General features: G+C 38.8%; 1 non-coding gene across 1 annotated transcript; it reads right to left on the bottom strand.

Annotated features, from left to right (window-relative positions):
* Positions 1-16786: 16786 nt before the first annotated feature.
* Positions 16787-16893, bottom strand: LOC120008308. Its single transcript, XR_005470435.1, has one exon. It is a non-coding gene; the product is annotated as a small nucleolar RNA R71 (small nucleolar RNA).
* Between the last annotated feature and the right edge of the window lie 2488 nt (positions 16894-19381).

Raw genomic sequence — 19381 nt, 5'->3', positions numbered from 1 at the left:
CCTGAGTCTTCTCGTCCTCCCATCACTCAAACATATTCTCGACATAGCTGGCATCGTCCTGTGGCACCACCTATAGTGAATTCTCCAATGGCACCTACGGCAGACCTTGACACTCAGCCTTCACCTGCATCTTCTTCTCCAGATCCAAATCCTCCTGCTCCTGATGCTAGTCTTGATTTACCTATTGCTCTTCGTAAAGGTAAACGTTCTTGTACCTATCCTATCTCTTCATTTGTTTCTTATAACAGTCTATCTCTTGTCTCCCAGTCTACTATTTCTTCTCTCGATTCTACTCCTGTTCCTAAGTCTGTTTCAGAGGCTCTTGATCATTCTGGGTGGCGGCAGGCAATGGAGGATGAGATGTTTGCTCTTAAGGAAAATGGTACTTGGAATCTTGTTTCTCTTCCCAAAGACAAACATGCTATTGGTTGTAAGTGGGTTTTCACTGTTAAAGTGAATCCCGATGGTTCTGTGGCCCGTTTGAAGGCTCGGTTAGTGGCAAAAGGCTATGCTCAGACATATGGCGTTGATTATTTGGAGACTTTTTCTCCGGTTGCCAAGATTGCTTCTACTCGCTTATTTATTTCCCTTGCTGCTATCTATCACTGGCCTTTACATCAGTTAGATGTTAAGAATGCCTTTCTGCATGGTGATTTGGTTGAAGAGGTGTACATGGAGCAACCACCTGGGTTTGTTGCTCAGGGGGAGTCTGGGAAAGTATGTTTTCTTCAGAAATCATTATATGGATTGAAACAGTCTCCCCGTGCTTGGTTTGGGAGATTCAGTGAAGTGGTCATTGAGTTTGGGATGTGCAAAAGTGCTCTTGATCACTCTGTCTTCTACAGACAATCTGAGTTAGGGTGTATTCTTCTGGTAGTTTATGTGGATGATATTGTGATTACTGGGAGTGATAGTATGGGTATTAGTGCTCTTAAGTCCTTTCTTCACACTAAATTTCAAACAAAGGATCTTGGACCTCTCAGATACTTCTTGGGCATTGAAGTGTCACGTAGCAAGAAAGGTATCTTCCTATCTCAGAGGAAATATGTACTTGATATACTTAGTGAGACAGGTTTGACTGATGTTAAACCGTGTGAGGCACCTATGGTGCCGAATGTGAAACTGGCTGCTGAAGATGGTGTTCTATTTGTTGATCCAGAACAATATAGGCGATTAGTTGGGAAACATAATTACCTTACAGTGACGCGTCCAGACATTGCTTTCCCAGTAAGTGTGGTTAGTCAGTTTATGTCATCTCCTCGAACATCTCACTGGGATGCAGTTATTCATATTTTGAAGTATCTTAAGGGTGCTCCAGGTCGCGGTATTGTTTATAGGAATCATGGTCACAGTAGAGTGGAAGGAACAGGTTGTGGTGTTCTTTATAAAGATCATGATAATCTTGAAGTAGAAGGATTCTCTGATGCTGATTGGGCGGGATGTCCTATAGACAGGCGGTCTACTACAGGTTATTGTGTCTTTATTGGAGGAAATTTGATATCATGGAAAAGTAAGAAACAGAATGTAGTTGCACGGTCGAGTGCTGAGTCTGAATATAGAGCCATGGCTCAATCTATTTGTGAACTTATGTGGGTGCGTCACTTGCTTGAGGAAATTGGTATGAAAGACTCGACTCCCATGCAATTGTGGTGTGATAATCAAGCAGCTATTCATATTGCTTCTAACTCAGTGTTTCATGAGCGTACAAAACATATCGAGGTTGATTGTCACTTTATTCGAGAGAAACTCCAACAAGGAATGGTCCGGCTTAACCATGTTAGAACTGGGGATCAAATAGCCGATATATTTACTAAAGCTCTACCAGGGAGCCGAATAACTGATATTTGTAACAAGTTGGGCATGATTAACATCTATGCTCCAACTTGAAGGGGGGTGTTAGAATATATGAGGGTATTTGAGTCATTGTACATGTATTTAGAATATACTGGATTGTATTTAGGGCTGTAAGTGAGTTTGGTGTGAGGGATGAAATAAAAAAAAAAGATTTTCAGACATAGTTTCTCTCGTATCAATGTGCAATCCATATGAAGCACTCTGTTTTGGGGCCGGGCACATTCTATTCTTTGTGAGCAGAAACTGCAAAAAAATAAATAAATCAATAATGGTCTCCAGGTTTGGATCTTTAGTACGCTATAGCTAAGGGTCAGGCATGAATCTTGGTTGAGGAGCCCTGTGTTGAGTAATATTTGCATCAACCAGGGGGAAGAATTAACAACACATTAGTTATATAACACTTTAGCTTAGTTGAAGTGATGGCAACTTGTTTGCAATTTATTTGCTTGTATATAAACACTTAAGCGTATGTGGTTGAAGTGATGACAATTTTATAACTATAATTTGATTGATAATGTATCTTAGGTCGAAGATCTTACCCACAAATGCCAGCATCTTGAAGCCAAACTTGAAAGAACATCGAAGCAATTGAAGGTGGTCAGTGCTATAGCAACAGATGAAGCTGAGAAATGCAAATCTGCAAAGGAAGTTATAAAGTCTCTGACTGCTCAGGTTAGATGATTTTTCTTTGTCCTATAGCTTTTGATCTTATTATAACAGTATTTCTAGATAAGATTTTGATGTTATAAGTATAACTTATAAGAATAATCTTATTTGGCTTTGGAAAAACTTCACATTTTGCTTCAAAGAAAAGACTATTTCTTTTATTATAAGGAATATTTAATTCTTGAAGTGGCACATCTAAAATTATATAAAATATACTAGCATGAAAATAATGTAATTCATCATATTTGGAGCTCTCCTATTTTTTTGTCCATGTGATTTGTGACCGTTAAAGATCAAGAAATTGTAAAAAAAAAATGGTAGCAAAAGAGCATGCCTGCTCAAGCGGGATAGAGTACCCCGTACAATAAGACAAAGATTCCTCGGAGAAGAGACATGAGTCTCTTTGTGAACCAACTGATTAGAGGGAGAGGAAAAGATGACTTAGATTTGTTGGGCGAAGATATTGCCTTTTTTCAAACAAGCTAATAAAGCAAAGTTGAGATGGACAAACTTGTCAGATGGATTTTCAAGAGGGTGAAGGAAGAAATTTGAGATGTGAATTTTGATTTTTATGAGGGCTTTTTTTAAGGGTGTTAACCGGCCCCTCAAACGTACTTTGGCCTTTATGTTTTCTTGGATATAGAGAAGTTAGCATTTTATCCTCATCATTCTAATTTAATAACTGGAAGATTACACGGAGAAATTATGAGAATAGATGATGTGGTGAAACATCACAATTGATGGACACATCGACCTTTTCTTTCTTGAATGTGCTCTTCTGTTGTTAGCATGTTGAGAACATCATACTTGCTAACATGGAAAGATGACAAGATATTCTTTTTCTCATTGTACCTATTAAGATTAGTTAATTTGTCATTCAACCCTAGAACCACTCCCACATAAGGTCCTCACTTGGGGCTACAATAAACAAACACAAGGGCTCACACTTAGGGCAACAACAAATGGGAATTTAAATTGCAAAAGCTAAGGTTTGAATACAAAACCTCGCTCTGATATCATATTAAGATTAGTCACTTTGCCATTCAACCCAACAAGCTAACTTGTTGGGTTGTTGCATTTCACATCGTTTTATACATATTCTAACAGTACCCATATAGTCTTCTCCATCAAATATCCTACTTAGTCACAATTGTTTAGTTTCTACTTTATTTTTTTATTAGTTTCCTTTGTTTGTTTAGGCATGATCATTATCTTCTTCTAATAGAATATCAACAATTATCATTATGTACGGATCATCATGCATTATATTCAGACAATGGATGGATTTTAGAATTTCACATTAATAATGAGAAATAAATTGAACGTCATCTAGTGAATTTGCGGGGTGATATTATCTAACCACTCAGAAATTAGACGAACTTATTCAAATGTTACCGAAATTATATACTAGTTTTCAAAATATCTGACATGAATGAAATCGTGTATCTCAAGTTTTCGTCCTTGGAAATCATTCATGGCAGAATCCTTAATGCATGTATGTATGCCTTTTTGTCTGACTAACGCTTTCTATAGTTTTAGACAAGTGATTTGTGATAATGGTTTACTTTATTTAGACCTTCAGACTGGCAAAATAATATTTCTAATGGTGTCAATTTCTTATATATGACATATATTTTATATATATTTATGCATGTGTGTCCTTGTCATGTCTGTGTCCTACAAATTTTAAAATTTTCATGTTGGAGTGTCCCATGTCCGTGATAGTGTCCATGCTTCCTAGACCTTATGAAATGGAAATGGAGTGTTTTATTTTTATTTTTTTTAAAGTAGGATTGGGAAATTAAAATGTTGTGTGATTGATATTTTCCTTCCAGATTGTGAGAATGATTTTCGTCTGCCTCTCTCTCTCTCTTATTTCCTACCTTCAAAATTGATACTTTGATATTACTTTCTGCAATTATCTCCCTTGATTAGGATAGAATTTTAGTATTTATGATGGTTGATTGGTCTTACAGTTGAAGGAGATGGCTAAAAGAATGCCAGATTCTCGATGGTTTAGATTTTGATACTAAACATGCATCCTGTTGAGAGTGTATACTAAAAGCCCGGATTTTATGTATACATTAACTATTTGATTTTATGAATAAAATGTTTAGTTGTATTTTCAATTGAGAATGATGAATGACATATGTGTCTATTATTTAATATAGTATATGAATTGGTATGTAGAGCTATATGCGTGCATACAGAAGATAAATTGATAGGTTCTTATTAAATATGAGATTAGGTCACAACTTAGATGGAGTTGGACACACCATCGGTATAGTTGTGGTGCGATATTGGAGATGGCTTATCTTGGTGACAGAAAGCGAGAATTGTTTTACCCTATCGTAGTAGTACACTTTATGTGTATTGACCGGACCAAATATAAATCAATTGTTCTAACTGACTGTATGAACAATTGTACATTTGTATATTTGTTATTGAATTGTTTACGCTCTTAATTTATTGATGATTATCATTGTGTGTGCATATGGTGTATGAGACTTTGATTTTACCAATGGATGGGGTCTAAATTAAAGGCCAATAATTCCAGGAAAGTTGGGTCACCGCATTATATGTATGATGGAAGGTAGTTAGTCAATTGAATTTACGTCCCTATCGGGATTGCAAATACCCTCTTGAGGTGGCTTATAGGGTTTGGATTTGTGCATAAACTTTGCAAGCGGATTTTAATTAATCCGGTACAAGCAAACGAGTTAGCGGATTTGCTCAAGGATTATAGATATCGGTTAAATATATGATGTCAGTGACATGTATTTAATTGATGGGTATTTGGTACTTAACGTGAGGAGGTGAATTAAACAATTATAACTTGAGAGACTCAAATTGTAATTTGAGACAATATGGGAAGTTACTCAACATTAGTTTTTTGGTGGAAAATACTAATAGTCATATTTAAAAGTATAACCTTGTATGATGGGTTTGGACTTTTAAATATGGTGTAGCCCCATATATTATTTCCCTTGTAGTTCCCCTACTTAGTCCAAAATAAGAATTGAGTTGGATCAAATATGTTATGAACTAAATAAGAGAGAATTGAGCTTGTTGTATTGCACAAGCTTATGACCGGCCCACTCGAGTAAACCTTAGAGTGGGGGTCCGTCAAGGGTATTATAAATACCAAGCTTGGCCGGCCATACAAGAGAGACAAGAGAAAAATTCTTCCAAGCTATTCTCTCATTTTAGTTCATTAATTTGTGCCAGGTAGCTTACCAAAGTCTCTGGATCTAATCTGTTTGGATCAGATATTAGGGTTTCTGTCTAAGCTTCTCAAGCATTTATCAAAACCATTGATGCTTCCCTTTTTTCTACTCAGGTATCACATCCTTTTATCACTGTTAATATACGCTTTAGTGGACTTGATTCGCCAGTATTATCCAAGTAAATTTGGATTGATGTGCTAAGACTTTGCAATTTTCTACACCTAGGTACAAAGAGAGACCTTTGGAGGTGGGTTCAGAGAGAAAGAGAGTAGAGTTTGTAAGACAAATGTCCTACATCATTGTTGACCTCCGCCTACATCGTTGCTTCGGTGCATGAATCTTCGAAATTCTGGGACAAAGACAGGAGTGGGGTTGAGTTTGATGTTTTATACTAATTATCATCAATAATCTGCCTTACAGTTTTCCCATGGTTCTATGCATATTTTTGTTTCTCATATATTCTCTAATGTCGATCTTTCTTCTTTGTATGTTTGTTTCTTTCATCATTTTTGTTACATAGTCAGATCGATGACTATCCTCAGTCGAGAATCGAGATCTACGCCTGAATCAGTGACGCTAGCCATGACATGGTAAGTTTGTTTGAGTTGCCTGAATCTTTTCTCTCTGTTCCTTGGTGCTATTTTGATGTTTAGTCTGGTGTACTTTGCTATTTAAAACATATTGCAATTGAGGTTGAATTCTGTTATATGTGCTATTTGCTTTTTCGTTCCTATTTTACAGCCTACTTGAATACGTGCCCTATCGATGTAAGATGGCATTCCTATGCATATGACATAGCGGAGAATCGAATGGCCATGTAAATGGATGACCAATCTGTCTGATTCAAGCCTCCAAGCAATCACCTATGGTTCGAATATGATCTCATGTTCTTCCACCTGAGGGAGAGTTGCGTTGAAATCCATCTCTCAACCTAGAGATTGATATTGTTTGCCACAGTTTGATGATTTTTTTTTTGTGCAGAGAAAGACAACAGTATACAACAAATATTACACTTATGACAAGGGTAGAGAATTTCAAGAATGGAGCTTAATATCACATGTTTAGTATACACTTATGTAGTCATGGGATAATTTTTGCATGGATTTTTAGTTTGTAATTTTTATCGGATGGTTAATGTATCATTAAAGCGAGTTTAATTGAAAGGAGATTTATTTTTTGCATCTTTATTCAAGTAGATTGTAGCTGATCGTTGATGAAAATCTTTGCAGGAACATTTTTTATCGCGACTGAACATAATGATGAGTTCTTTACCGAAAAACATGGGAGAAGCAGGACAAGAACAAACAGCTTTGGTAGGATACAGGGAGAAGTATCCAACGGTGAAGTTATAAACATGAGAGTCACTTTCAAGCCAACGGCAACAATCGGAGTATGTTTTGATATCTTAACTGCTATTCCCCTGCCCATTTTCCTTTCTCACACATGCAGACTGATTTATTTTTAACTTTGACTCAAGTCTCGGTTTGCTGAATTTTTCTGGATTTGTAAGGGAAAATTGATCTTCAGTATTGATAATTTAATTTAGTGATAATGATGTCTGATGGGTATTATAATTTCAAGAAGACTGATGATGTTTCAAAGGAAGTTTGTGGCCCACCTTAGTGGAGAGTAAATGCAGATTTCTTTTAGAAATAATCTTCTTAGGTACCTTTGGATGTTGAGGAATTTATAGTCTCGCAAAATGATGGACTGCTTCCATCAGTTGATTTTTCCTGTGTTATTTTCATAACAATTTGTACTCCCCACGAAAAATAATAACAAACCCACAGCAAGGCAAAACCCAGAAAAACCATGCCCGCATCAAAGCATGGGTCACGCACTAGTATAGATATAAATCAGATATAAGATATTAACATAAACAAATAGTTGTCTGTTGTATCAATATTACAATAAAATCCAAACACAAAGTCAAAATAGAATTAGAAATCTCACTACTTGTGTATTGCAAAAGATAACTCCACTGTGCGCATAAAAATGCTACATTAAGCATGGATTTTTAAATAAGCTATATTTTTAGTTGTTCTAATAATTTTTTTATTCATTTATTTTTGTAATTGAGTTTCAGTGGGCTAAAACTTTAAAAATATAAAAATAACTGATTTGGGAAACATATTTGCAATTAAAATATTTTTTACTTTGCTGTAAATGTGTGGACAAGTTTTATCTTCTTTTGAAACATTCAGCATAAATAACATGTATATTTGTCTATTGCTGTGTCCGGGAAGTGTCAAAGTCGTGTCCTGGTCATGTCATACTGCACCGTCCTGGCTATTTTGTCATAATTTATTGCGGTCATCTGTAACCTCTTATAAGTTACTTATGTCCTACTTCAACTTTATTTATTTTCTTTCCTTCTAATCTGTCTGAATGTCCTCAACACAACTACGTTAATAAGTTAAAGGTCAGCCTGCATTGGAATGTGGAATGAACAATCGGTGAATGAGTAAAAATTCCAAATTGTGATGTGATGGGTTCAGAGGATGATCACATTTCCAGTTTTTGTTCTCACCTATAGATTTTCCCCTTGCTCCTGCACCTTTGATGAACACAGTTGGGTGGGCAGTTGGGCCCAGATGTCATCCTGATAAGAACCGATTAGTCTCCAATAGATATATTCACAAATACTAGCAGGAAAATTAACACAGTAACCAGATTTCACTGTAATACTCACTAGATCTATTACAACTTGCTAAAGAAACGACAAATCACGCTAACAAAGATAGTAGCAACTTCGAGGGTGCTAAGGCCTCCAAAACACACTTCTCCGTAATTGTCTTCCTCCCCCTTTTCCGAATGATCCCTCCCAACAGAAACCCTATCCAACCTTCATTCAGAACCCTTCGATCACATAACAAAGAGTGGTTCAGATCGGTTCCCTCGAATCCAGCACTTCTCCAACTCTGGGCTTGGGCTTCTTTGTTTCATACTGAATAGATATGGGTCTGCGTTTATCAATACTCCCCCCTAGAGCTTTAACCTTGTCCCCAAGGTTAAAATCTGGAAACTATTCTTCAATATCAACCACTGCCTCCCAAGAACTCTCATAGTCTGGTAACTCATGCCAACGGATTAACACTTCCTGCTGCCCATTCATTAACTGGCGCACATCCAGCACCTTGGCAGGAGTCACCAACAGTTCCAAATCGGAATTTATACCTGCCGGTAAAGGTTGGCTATCCGTAGTATCCGACAAACATAATTTCAACTGTGAGACATGAAACACTGGATGAATGAGTGATCCCGGAGGCAACTCCAAACGATAAGCAACTGCTCCAATTTTTTCAACTATCGGGTAAGGCCCATAAAATCGAGCACTCAATTTCTGGTAGGGACGCCGAGCCAAAGACATGAACTTATATGGCTGCATTTTAAGAAAAACTCTATCACCTACTTGGAAATTCACCTCTCGCCTCTTCTTGTTGGCATGTTGCCGCATCCTAAGTTGGGCTTTTGACAAAATTTCTTTAAGATCCTCCAAAGCGGAATTTCTTGCCCTAAGGAGAACATTCAAATCCTCTATGACAGCCCCATCATCCACAAATTTCAGCAACGTTGGAGGTGGCCTCCCATATAAAGCCTGAAAAGGTGTCATGCCAATGGTGCAATGATAGGTAGTATTATACCAATACTCAGCCCATGCCAACCATTTAATCCATTGCTGCGGTCGTGCACTCACAAAGCATTGTAAATATTCTTCCAAACATCTATTCACAACTTCGGTTTGGCCATCGGTCTCCGGATGATAAGAGGAAGAAAAATGCAATTGGGTGCCGGACAAGGAGAAAAGTTCCTTCCAGAAATTGCTGAGAAACACGCGATCTCGGTCTGAAACAATTGACTTGGGAAACCCATGTAAACGAACAATTTCTGTCACAAATAATTCAGCTACCTCCTTCGCCCCTAAAGGATGCCCTAGGAGAAGAAAATGAGCATATTTGGTCAAGCGATCCACCACTACCATGATCGTATCTTTTCCTTTGACGCGAGGCAAACCTCCAACAAAATCCATAGAAATATCCTCCCAAACAGCGTTGGGGATAGGTAAAGGTTGCAATAACCCTTGCGGTTGCAAGGTGGAATATTTGTGTCGCTGACATATTTCACATTTCGCTACAAAATCTTTGACAGTTGTCCGCATACCCTGCCAATAAACAATGTAAGAGAGCCTCTTAAGAGTCCGAAAATAGCCCGAATGACCTCCTTGAGGGGTGGAGTGAAATTCCCGTAGAAGAACTGGAATTCGAGGAGAGGCACGAGGTAACACCAGCCTGCCATGATGCATCAAACACCCTCCTTTGAGTAAATAAGGTGGCCTACTAGTAGGATCTAACAACAGAGATTGCACAATGTTGTTGAGCATCGGATCAGTCAACACCTCCTCATTTAAATCTTCAAAATCTGCATAAATAGGAGATGAAATTGCAGAAAAATGCAAAGGCTGTAGCTGCTGGTTTTCCTCGCCAGAATTAATATTTTGAGATGTTGGCAGTGAACTAACAATTGGTTGCCAAGAATCTCCTTCTGCCAACGGCAATTTCTCCTTCCGCGACAATGCATCCGCTGCTTTGTTCTCCAAACCAGGTTTATATTGTATCTCAAAGTCAAAGCCCATGAGCTTGGTAATCCATTTGTGTTGGCCTTCTAACAACAAGCGTTATTCCATGAGGAAACGTAGACTCCGTTGATCAGTTCGGACTATGAATTTTCGACCCAATAGATAATGCCGCCATTTGTTGGTGGCAAAAACAATTGCCATGAGTTCCCTCTCATAAACAGATTTTGCTTGAGCTCTAGTAGATAAATGCTGACTGAGAAAAGCGATGGGATGCCCCTCTTGCATTAATACTGCCCCCAAACCAATCCCACTTGCATCGGTTTCTATGATGAATTGTTTTGAAAAATCCAGAAGAGCCAAAACAGGAACAGTGACCATGGCTTCTTTCAGCTGCTCAAAAGCAGCTTGAGCTTCAGCATGCCACCTAAAAGAATTTTTCTTTAACAAGGCTGTGAGAGGGGCTACGATTTTCCCATAGTTACGAACAAAACGGCGATAATAACCCGTCAACCCCAAGAACCCTCTCAAGGACTTCACCGATTGAGGGGGAGGCCAATCCTGCATGTGTTGGATCTTTGCAGGGTCAACCGCAACACCTTGAGCTGAAATCACATGGCCCAAGTACTCAACATGATGTTGAAGAAATGCACACTTTCACCAATTCATAGGCGTCAAACTTGAAATTTTCAACTACTCACTATTAATAGTATCAAATGACTAATTTCACACTCAGCATTCTACAAATAGACTCATGAATGGTAAGGATTCATTCATGTCGGTTCTTCTTGTTCTAGGAAACTCATCTTGACCCTTACCAAGGCGACTCCATTTTCAATAATATTGAATTATACTCACTCCCACTGCGCCCAAGTCGCATTTTGAGCATTGTAATTCAAATAGTCTCATCTCTACTCGCCCTCCTAGCGCTAGAGGCGGTTGCTCGTGTGAGTAAGCCAATCTATGTCTATTGACACACTTCATAAATTATACTATCAATACTCACAGTGTATTCCATAAATAAATGTTGAATAATTTAATGGCATTCAAATATTATTCAACAGTTGCAAGTATTTACATGGTCCATATAACATATAACATTCTATATCACATTCTACGTAAGCCTAGGGATCTCACATGTTTAACAAATGCGTCCCTAGCTATTGGTTTGGTAAGTGGGTCAGCCACCATATCATGTGTAGAAATGTGTTGGAGGACCACTTTCTGTTCAGCAATTGCATCTCTAATATAATGATATCTCATCCTGATGTGTTTGCTCTTTCCATGGTATTTGGGATCCTTAATTACAGCCAATGCAGCGGTGTTATCGCAGAAAATTGTCACAGGTTCTGACCTTGATTTGACAATTTCTAAATGCTGCAGGAAACTCCTTAACCAAACTGCATCTTGTGTTGCTGCGGAACAAGCTACGTACTCAGCCTCCATCGTGGACAGGGCTATACAGGATTGCTTCTTGCTACTCCATAGTATTGCACTACCATTAAGCAAGAAAGTATATCCTGAAATTGATTTAGACTAATCTATTTCTCCTCCCCAATCAACATCAGAATAACCGATCAGTCGCAAATCCTCCTTTCCTTGGTAACATAGCATGTAATCTAAAGTCCCTTTTAGATATTGCAAAATCCTTTTGACTGCTATCCAGTGCTTTTGACCAGGGTTTCGATTGAATCAACTAACCAACCCAACAGCATACCATATGTCGAGACGTGTACACATCATTGCATACATCAAACTATTGGCAGCACTGGCATATGATACTCTGGACATTTTTTCTCTCTCTTCTGGAGTCTTGGGACACATATCACGACTTAGGCTCAAGTTCTTATCAACAGGAGTATCCATCGGCTTGCTATCTTGCATGTGATAGTGCTCTAACATTAGCATCATCTCTTATGATCTTCACACCTAGCACGTAGCTAGCCTCACCCATGTCTTTCATTTCAAAGTTCAATGATCACCATTTCTTAGTGGCATCAATCAATTCTTTGTTATTCCCAGCCAACAAAATGTCATCGACATATAAGGACAAAATTATGAAACCATTACTTGAACATTTTAAATACACACAATGGTCTTCTTCCATCATCGTAAAGTCATCCCTTTGGATTGCTTGATGAAACTTGATGTTCCATTGCCTAGATGCTTGTTTAAGACCATATATGAATCTATTTAGCTTGCAAACTTTGCACTCTGTCCTTTAGACTGAAAGCATAAAGGTTGATCCATATAGATTTCCTCATCTAGTTCCCCATTGAGAAATGCAGTTTTCACGTCCATCTGGTATAATTCTAAGTCCATGAGTGCGACTATTGCTAGGATGAGACGAGTTGAAGTTATTCTCACAACTGGTGAGAAAGTATCGTCATAATCAATTCCCTCTTCTTGAATGTATCCTTTTGCTACTAACCGAGCCTTATATCGATCTATTGACCCATCCGCCCTTCGTTTAATTTTTAGAATCAATTTACTTCCAATGGATTTTTGACCTGGCGGTAAATCAACCAAGTCCCAGACTTGATTAGTTTTCATAGACTCCATCTTTTCTTCCATAGCTTTAATCAATTCCTTTGCTTTAGGACCAGATAAAGCCTCATTGACTAATTTAGGCTCTTCATCATCCTGTGGAGTAATCATGAATATTTCCCCCTCAATCTCAAATCGACGACGTGGCACTCGTTCACGAAGACTTCGATGAGGTTGAGATTGCTCGTGATCTTGCTCTGTACGAGTTTGATCAGGCACTATGTCGCTCCCACTTTCCCCAAGAGGATTAAGAGTTTCCTTTAATCCCTCTACTGGCATAGGTGCGCCATTTTCTAGATTTTCCATTTCATAAAATTGGAAATCTTTGTCAATCTCACCTTTCACAGGAAAGTCCTCTTCTAAGAATACAACATCACGGGACTCAATTTCTGTCACCTTCCCATCAACTTCTTCACCAATAAATACGAATCCTTTAGAGTGAGAAGAGTATCGAATGAAGATACATTTTTTCCCTCTAGGACCAAGTTACACTTTTTCCCTCTAGGATGAAGTTTCCCGTGGTGATGGGAATTATTGTGAACACAAGCTGCACACCCCCAAGGATGCAAATTTCCTAAATTAGATTTTTCACCATTCCATAGCTCATATGGGGTGGAGGGGACAGATTTAGAGGGCACACGGTTAAGAATGTAGGCAGCAATCAATATTGCATCTCCCCAAAAGGAAATTGATAAATTGGTTTGCGCCATCATTGACCTAACCATGTCTAATAGGGTCCTATTCCTTCTTTTTGCTATGCCGTTTTGTTGCGGAGTATAAGCAATAGTTAGCTGTCGAGCTATACTCTTTTCATCACAAAATTTTTTGAATTGGTCAGACAGATATTCACGACCTCGATCGGTCCTTAAAGCTTTAATCTTTGTGTTTAATTGATTCTCCACCAAATTGGTGTATTGTTTGAAGCAGTCCAATGCTTCAGACTTGTGTGAAATCAAATAAACATGATCAAAACGTGTGAAATCATCTATAAAAGTGATGAAATATACGACACTATGCCTAGCCCTTACATTCATTGGTCCACATTCATAGACTCCATCTTTTCTTCCATAGCTTTAATCAATTCCTTTGCTTTAGGACCAGATAAAGCCTCATTGACTGTTTTAGGCTCTTCATCATCCTGTGGAGTAATCATGAATATTTCCCCCTCAATCTCAAATCGACGACGTGGCACTCGTTCACGAAGACTTCGATGAGGTTGAGATTGCTCGTGATCTTGCTCTGTACGAGTTTGATCAGGCACTATGTCGCTCCCACTTTCCCCAAGAGGATTAAGAGTTTCCTTTAATCCCTCTACTAGCATAGGTGCGCCATTTTCTAGATTTTCCATTTCATAAAATTGGAAATCTTTGTCAATCTCACCTTCACAGGAAAGTCCTCTTCTAAGAATACAACATCACGGGACTCAATTTCTGTCACCTTCCCATCAACTTCTTCACCAATAAATACGAATCCTTTAGAGTGAGAAGAGTATCGAATGAAGATACACTTTTTCCCTCTAGGACCAAGTTACACTTTTTCCCTCTAGGATGAAGTTTCCCGTGGTGATGGGAATTATTGTGAACACAAGCTGCACACCCCCAAGGATGCAAATTTCCTAAATTAGATTTTTCACCATTCCATAGCTCATATGGGGTGGAGGGGACAGATTTAGAGGGCACATGATAGGTATGATAATACCTATTGTTTTTGGTAGAAATATCCCCCTCTTAAGCTTTCTTTTGATAAATAATAAGTGTATTTATGTGTTGATTTGTATTTTGATAGGTTGATTGCGGTTTGGATGAAAAGCGACGGAAAAAGGGCTGAATTGAAGAAAATGTCCACCGACCTTCGTGTGTTCAAATAGTCATCACTTTCTGTCACATTATTGGAATTGAGCGCAACAAAAGGAATTGGAAACTAGACATCTCAAGCTTTCCGTAGAATCTAAATTCATGCAAATCGGAGGTCATATGGAGAAGTTATGGTCATTTGAATAATGTGCCTAGGGGTAACGCGCCTAGGCGCGCGCCTAGGCGCACAAATTGTGCACGCCCAGGATCACTCCTGCACGCCCAGTCTAGAGAGTTGGACTTGAATTTTAAGTTGTGCACGCCTAGGATTGCGCCTAGGCGTGCGCCTAGGCGTGGTGCGCCTAGGCGTGAAAACAACGCACCTAGGCGTGAAAAGCAATTTTCTGGGGTGTTTTAAGTCGCGATTTGTCCGAGCTGCGAGGCTTTTTGGACCTAGAACTGATATTCTGGGAAGCGAAACCAGAGGGGGAAGGCGATTCTTGGAGCTAGGAGGAGAGATTCTTCAGCTCAACTTGGATCTACTCAACTAATTGGGTTTATTCATGATTTTCTCATCTCTCCTTTTGTGTTTTTCTCTCATTATGTGTAACTAAATCTCTTGTGCCAAGGCTAGGATGAAGCCTTGGGTTTGATGACTTTGTTTATGACTTGATTTACATACATATGAGTTGATTTGAGTATAAATCTTGTGTTTCTATGTTTGATTGCAATTTCTTCATGCTTTTGGTGTTTGGCCAACACTTTAGGTTTTTGGATGAAATTGTTTGGAGAATTTGCTTAGACAATAATATGTCAAGTAGATTATGCTTCTTGAAACACTTGATTATGAATGTGTCTCCCTTTAATTAGGTGACAATTTGTATGAATCCTAATCTCCATAGAACTCCATGAATTCCTATGCATGTTTAGACCAATAAGATGGCTAGAATGTATTTAGGAATATCCGACCTAGACCAATAAGATGGCTAGTAATCGATTTTAGGGAGATTTGACTTAGATGCGCTAAAACCGACTTAGGTACGGATTCGTTATGCCCGAATTAGGAAATGTGTGTGTGAATTTGTGTCATCGCAAGTTATTTCCCAAGGGGGATTCCAAAGCCTTGGTGTTTATCTCATTTGCATTAGTTACATCCTTATTCAAAGAAAATACCAAAAATACTTTACTATTTGCTTGTTTTAGTTTAATTACCCAACCAAACAATCTTGAGTTGAACTTTACTTTTGTTTGCATTGTCCATACGTAAATACAAGTATAAATTTGGATTAGATATAACACCGTCCCTGTGGATTCGACCCTTGCTTATCATTGTGCTGTAGTCGCCGACTAGTACACTTGCTAGTAAGGTTAATTTAGACCCAACAAGTTTATGGCGCCGTTGCCGGGGATGGTTGCTTATATTTGATCCATTCGTGTTTATATACATAGATACTTACATACTTAGTTTAGCGCTTTATTACTTGATAATTAGTGATCCTTATACTTTTCTTTCTTGTTTGTAGTTCATGCAAGGAAGGCGTTCTCAAGATACAGAAATTCTTCCTGTTGATCTAGACTTGGAACGTGCACGAAGGAACAAGAGAGACAAGGATCTTCTTGAGGAGAAATCTTCCTCTCGTTCTATTTCTCCTACATCCTGCTCTAGTTCGTCTAGTGACAAAAATTTGGGGGAACATTCTGAACAAGCGAGCATGGCTGAAAATCGTGAAGAAGTTGACAATAATGCCAACAATGCAAATGCTCCTGTCACCATAATGGACTACTCTATGCCACAATTCTCTACTAGACAATCTTGCATCGTATTACCAACCATTCCGCCAAATCTCTCTTATGAGCTTAAATGCCATGTGATTAACATGCTCCCATCATTCTCAAGAGCGGAAAATCAAGATGCTAGTGATCACATTGATAATTTTCTGGAGATTTGTGGCACTCAAAAAATTCAGGGCATATCTGAAGAGTTCATACGGTTGAAGCTATTTCCTTTTTCTCTTAAGGAAGGTGCTAAGATCTGGTTCAAGACTTTGCCACCAAATTCTATCACTTCTTGGGATCAACTTTCTGCTAAGTTTATTCAGAAATTCTATACTCAGTCAAGGACACAGAGGCTTAGAGATCAGATTTTCCATTTCAGGCAGAACAAGGGAGAACCACTTTTTAAGGCTTGGGAGCGATATAAAACTTTATTGATTGGTTGCCCACATCATCAATTCTTGCCATGGCAGATTATATCATACTTTTACCAACATCTGGCTGATGAATGCCGCCATAGGTTAGATGCAGCTGCTGGAGGAAATATTATGGCTAAGGAACCGACTGAGGCCAATGAAATTATTGAGACTGTGGTGGCAAATTCCTCACAATGGGATAATCGTGATCTTGATGCTCCTAGACACGTGGTTTATGAGGCTAGTGCTTCAAATTCAGAGATGGCATCTGTGGCTAGGAAATTGGATGCGGTAGTGACTTTGCTGAGTAGAAATCTGGAGCCTTGTGGCATTTGTGGAGGCACCGATCATCCTACTCATGTATGTTCTAGAAGTGGGACATTTCCTGAAGCGGAAGTTAATGCAGTTCAACCTTTTCATAGGTAGCAGAATGATCCCTTTTCTCACACATATAACCCAGGATGGAAGAATCACCCCAATTTCTCCTATGCTTCACCCCAGAATTTCAATCAAGGGCCCAGACCTTGGCAAGCTCCACGACAAGAACCACCTTCTCAAGATGCAAGGAAGTTTACTATGGAGGACCTTATTTCCCAACTTGCTCAATCACAAGTCACAATGCAACATTCCCAAGCAGAGATGAGCAAGTCAATGACTCAGTTGCAACAAACTGTTTCCAGTAATACTCAATCTATCGCAAAGCTTGAAATGCAAGTAGGACAACTTGCTCATGCCTTGAGTGAAAGACAGCCAGGAAAGCTACCGAGTCAACCTGAGGTAAATCCTAAGCAGTATGAGGATGCTAATGCTATTACTATTTTGCGAAGTGGGAAAAATGTGGATAACAAGATTGAGTATAAAAAGCTTGAAGGTGAGAATCATGATGAGCCTATAGTGGTGGAGCCAAGTGCCTCCAAAATACCTCACGTTGAGAAGGAAAAGCCGGAAGTAGAAGAGTATGTTCCAAAAGTGCCTTTTCCATCTCGTCTTGCCCCAGCTAAGAAAAGCAAGTATAATCGGGATATTTTTGAAGTTTTGAAGAAAGTGGAGATTAATATTCCACTCATTGAGGCAATTAAGTCTATTCCCGCATATGCAAAATTTTTGAAGGAGTTGTGCACTAACAAAAGGAAGATAGGTGATCATGAAGAAGTATTTCTCTCCGAAGAAACGAGTGCTATTTTACAAAAGAAGCTCCCGCCCAAATTAAAAGATCCGGGTAGCTTTACCATTCCTTGTATTATTGGAGAGAAAGAAATTGAAAAGGCCTTGATGGATCTTGGTGCAAGTATAAATATCATGCCTTATTCTGTTTACACTACTTTGAAGATAGGTGAGTTGAAACCAACTTCAGTCACTCTCCAACTAGCTGATCGCTCTTTAGTGCATCCTTTTGGGTTAGTTGAAGATGTTTTAGTAAAGGTGGGTGATTTTGTTATTCCGGTGGATTTTCTGGTGCTTGATATGGAGGGTGAACCTAATCCGACAAGAGATGTACCACTCATTCTAGGCCGTGGTTTCATGGCTACCACAAAGACCATTATAGATGTGGAAAAGGGCATGCTCACAATGACAGTCTTTGACAAGACCATTGAGTTCAAAATCTTTAAGGCTATCAAGAGTCCGGATGTCATTAGAGAATGCCTTCATGTTGATATGGTAGGCAATGAGAGAGTGAATTTATTGACAAAAACAGCTTCAAGTGATGAGGTTGTGGAATATGTGGTTGGTGATAGCATTGAAAGCAAAAGGACTCCATCATCGCCAATATCCAACGAGCTCTTGGCTACTTCCCTTTTTACTAGCAAGCTATCTCCAACTTTGAAAGGCGTGCGGACAAGAGCAAGGAAGTTGAAAAAGGCACGGTCCAAAACAATGTTGAGAGGTAAAACAAGTGCTCCTTTTGAGACATTGAAATTGTCTATCCATGGTACTTTCACAATAACGAATTCTAAGATAGAAAAAGGGTGGAAATTTGTGGCTCGCCAACTTGAATTCTGTGGGCCAAATGTTTCGGGGATTCTGAATGGAAAGTATCCTATGCACCATCCTCCTTGATTTGTTTCCCAAGAATTGTTGTGAAGGTGTTGAGGCTTGTGGTGATTTCTCCAAATCAGTACAACTACGTCTGGCTGAAGACATTAAACTTAGCGCTACTTGGGAGGCAACCCAATGAAGAAAGTTTAAATTTCTGGGCATTATGTTTATAGCCAGACCATGCCTAGGCGCACCTTATACACGCCTAGGCGTGTGGGTATAAAAAAATAAAAAAAAAATAAAAAAAAAAAGGGTTCATATGCTCGAAAGGGTTCATGAAAACATTGAAGAATTGTGGCTAGGCCAGTACCCCAGTCCACTTGATGCATGACTCCAACCCCAGGTTGTATTGTTTCAACTTGTCCTCTTTTTAGTGCATTATTACATTGTTATGTTTTGCATTGAGGACAATGCATTCTTTAAAGTGTGGGGTGGTGGACTGCATATGGAGTATCTTGTGCAAAATTTCACATGATTTTTGTAGTAGCTGAATTT

Source organism: Tripterygium wilfordii, chromosome 10 (genome assembly GCF_013401445.1).
Source record: "Tripterygium wilfordii isolate XIE 37 chromosome 10, ASM1340144v1, whole genome shotgun sequence".
Classification (NCBI taxonomy): Eukaryota; Viridiplantae; Streptophyta; class Magnoliopsida; order Celastrales; family Celastraceae; genus Tripterygium; species Tripterygium wilfordii.
The sequence above is the reverse complement of the archived record's forward strand: the minus strand, read 5'-3'. Positions and strand labels throughout refer to the sequence as shown.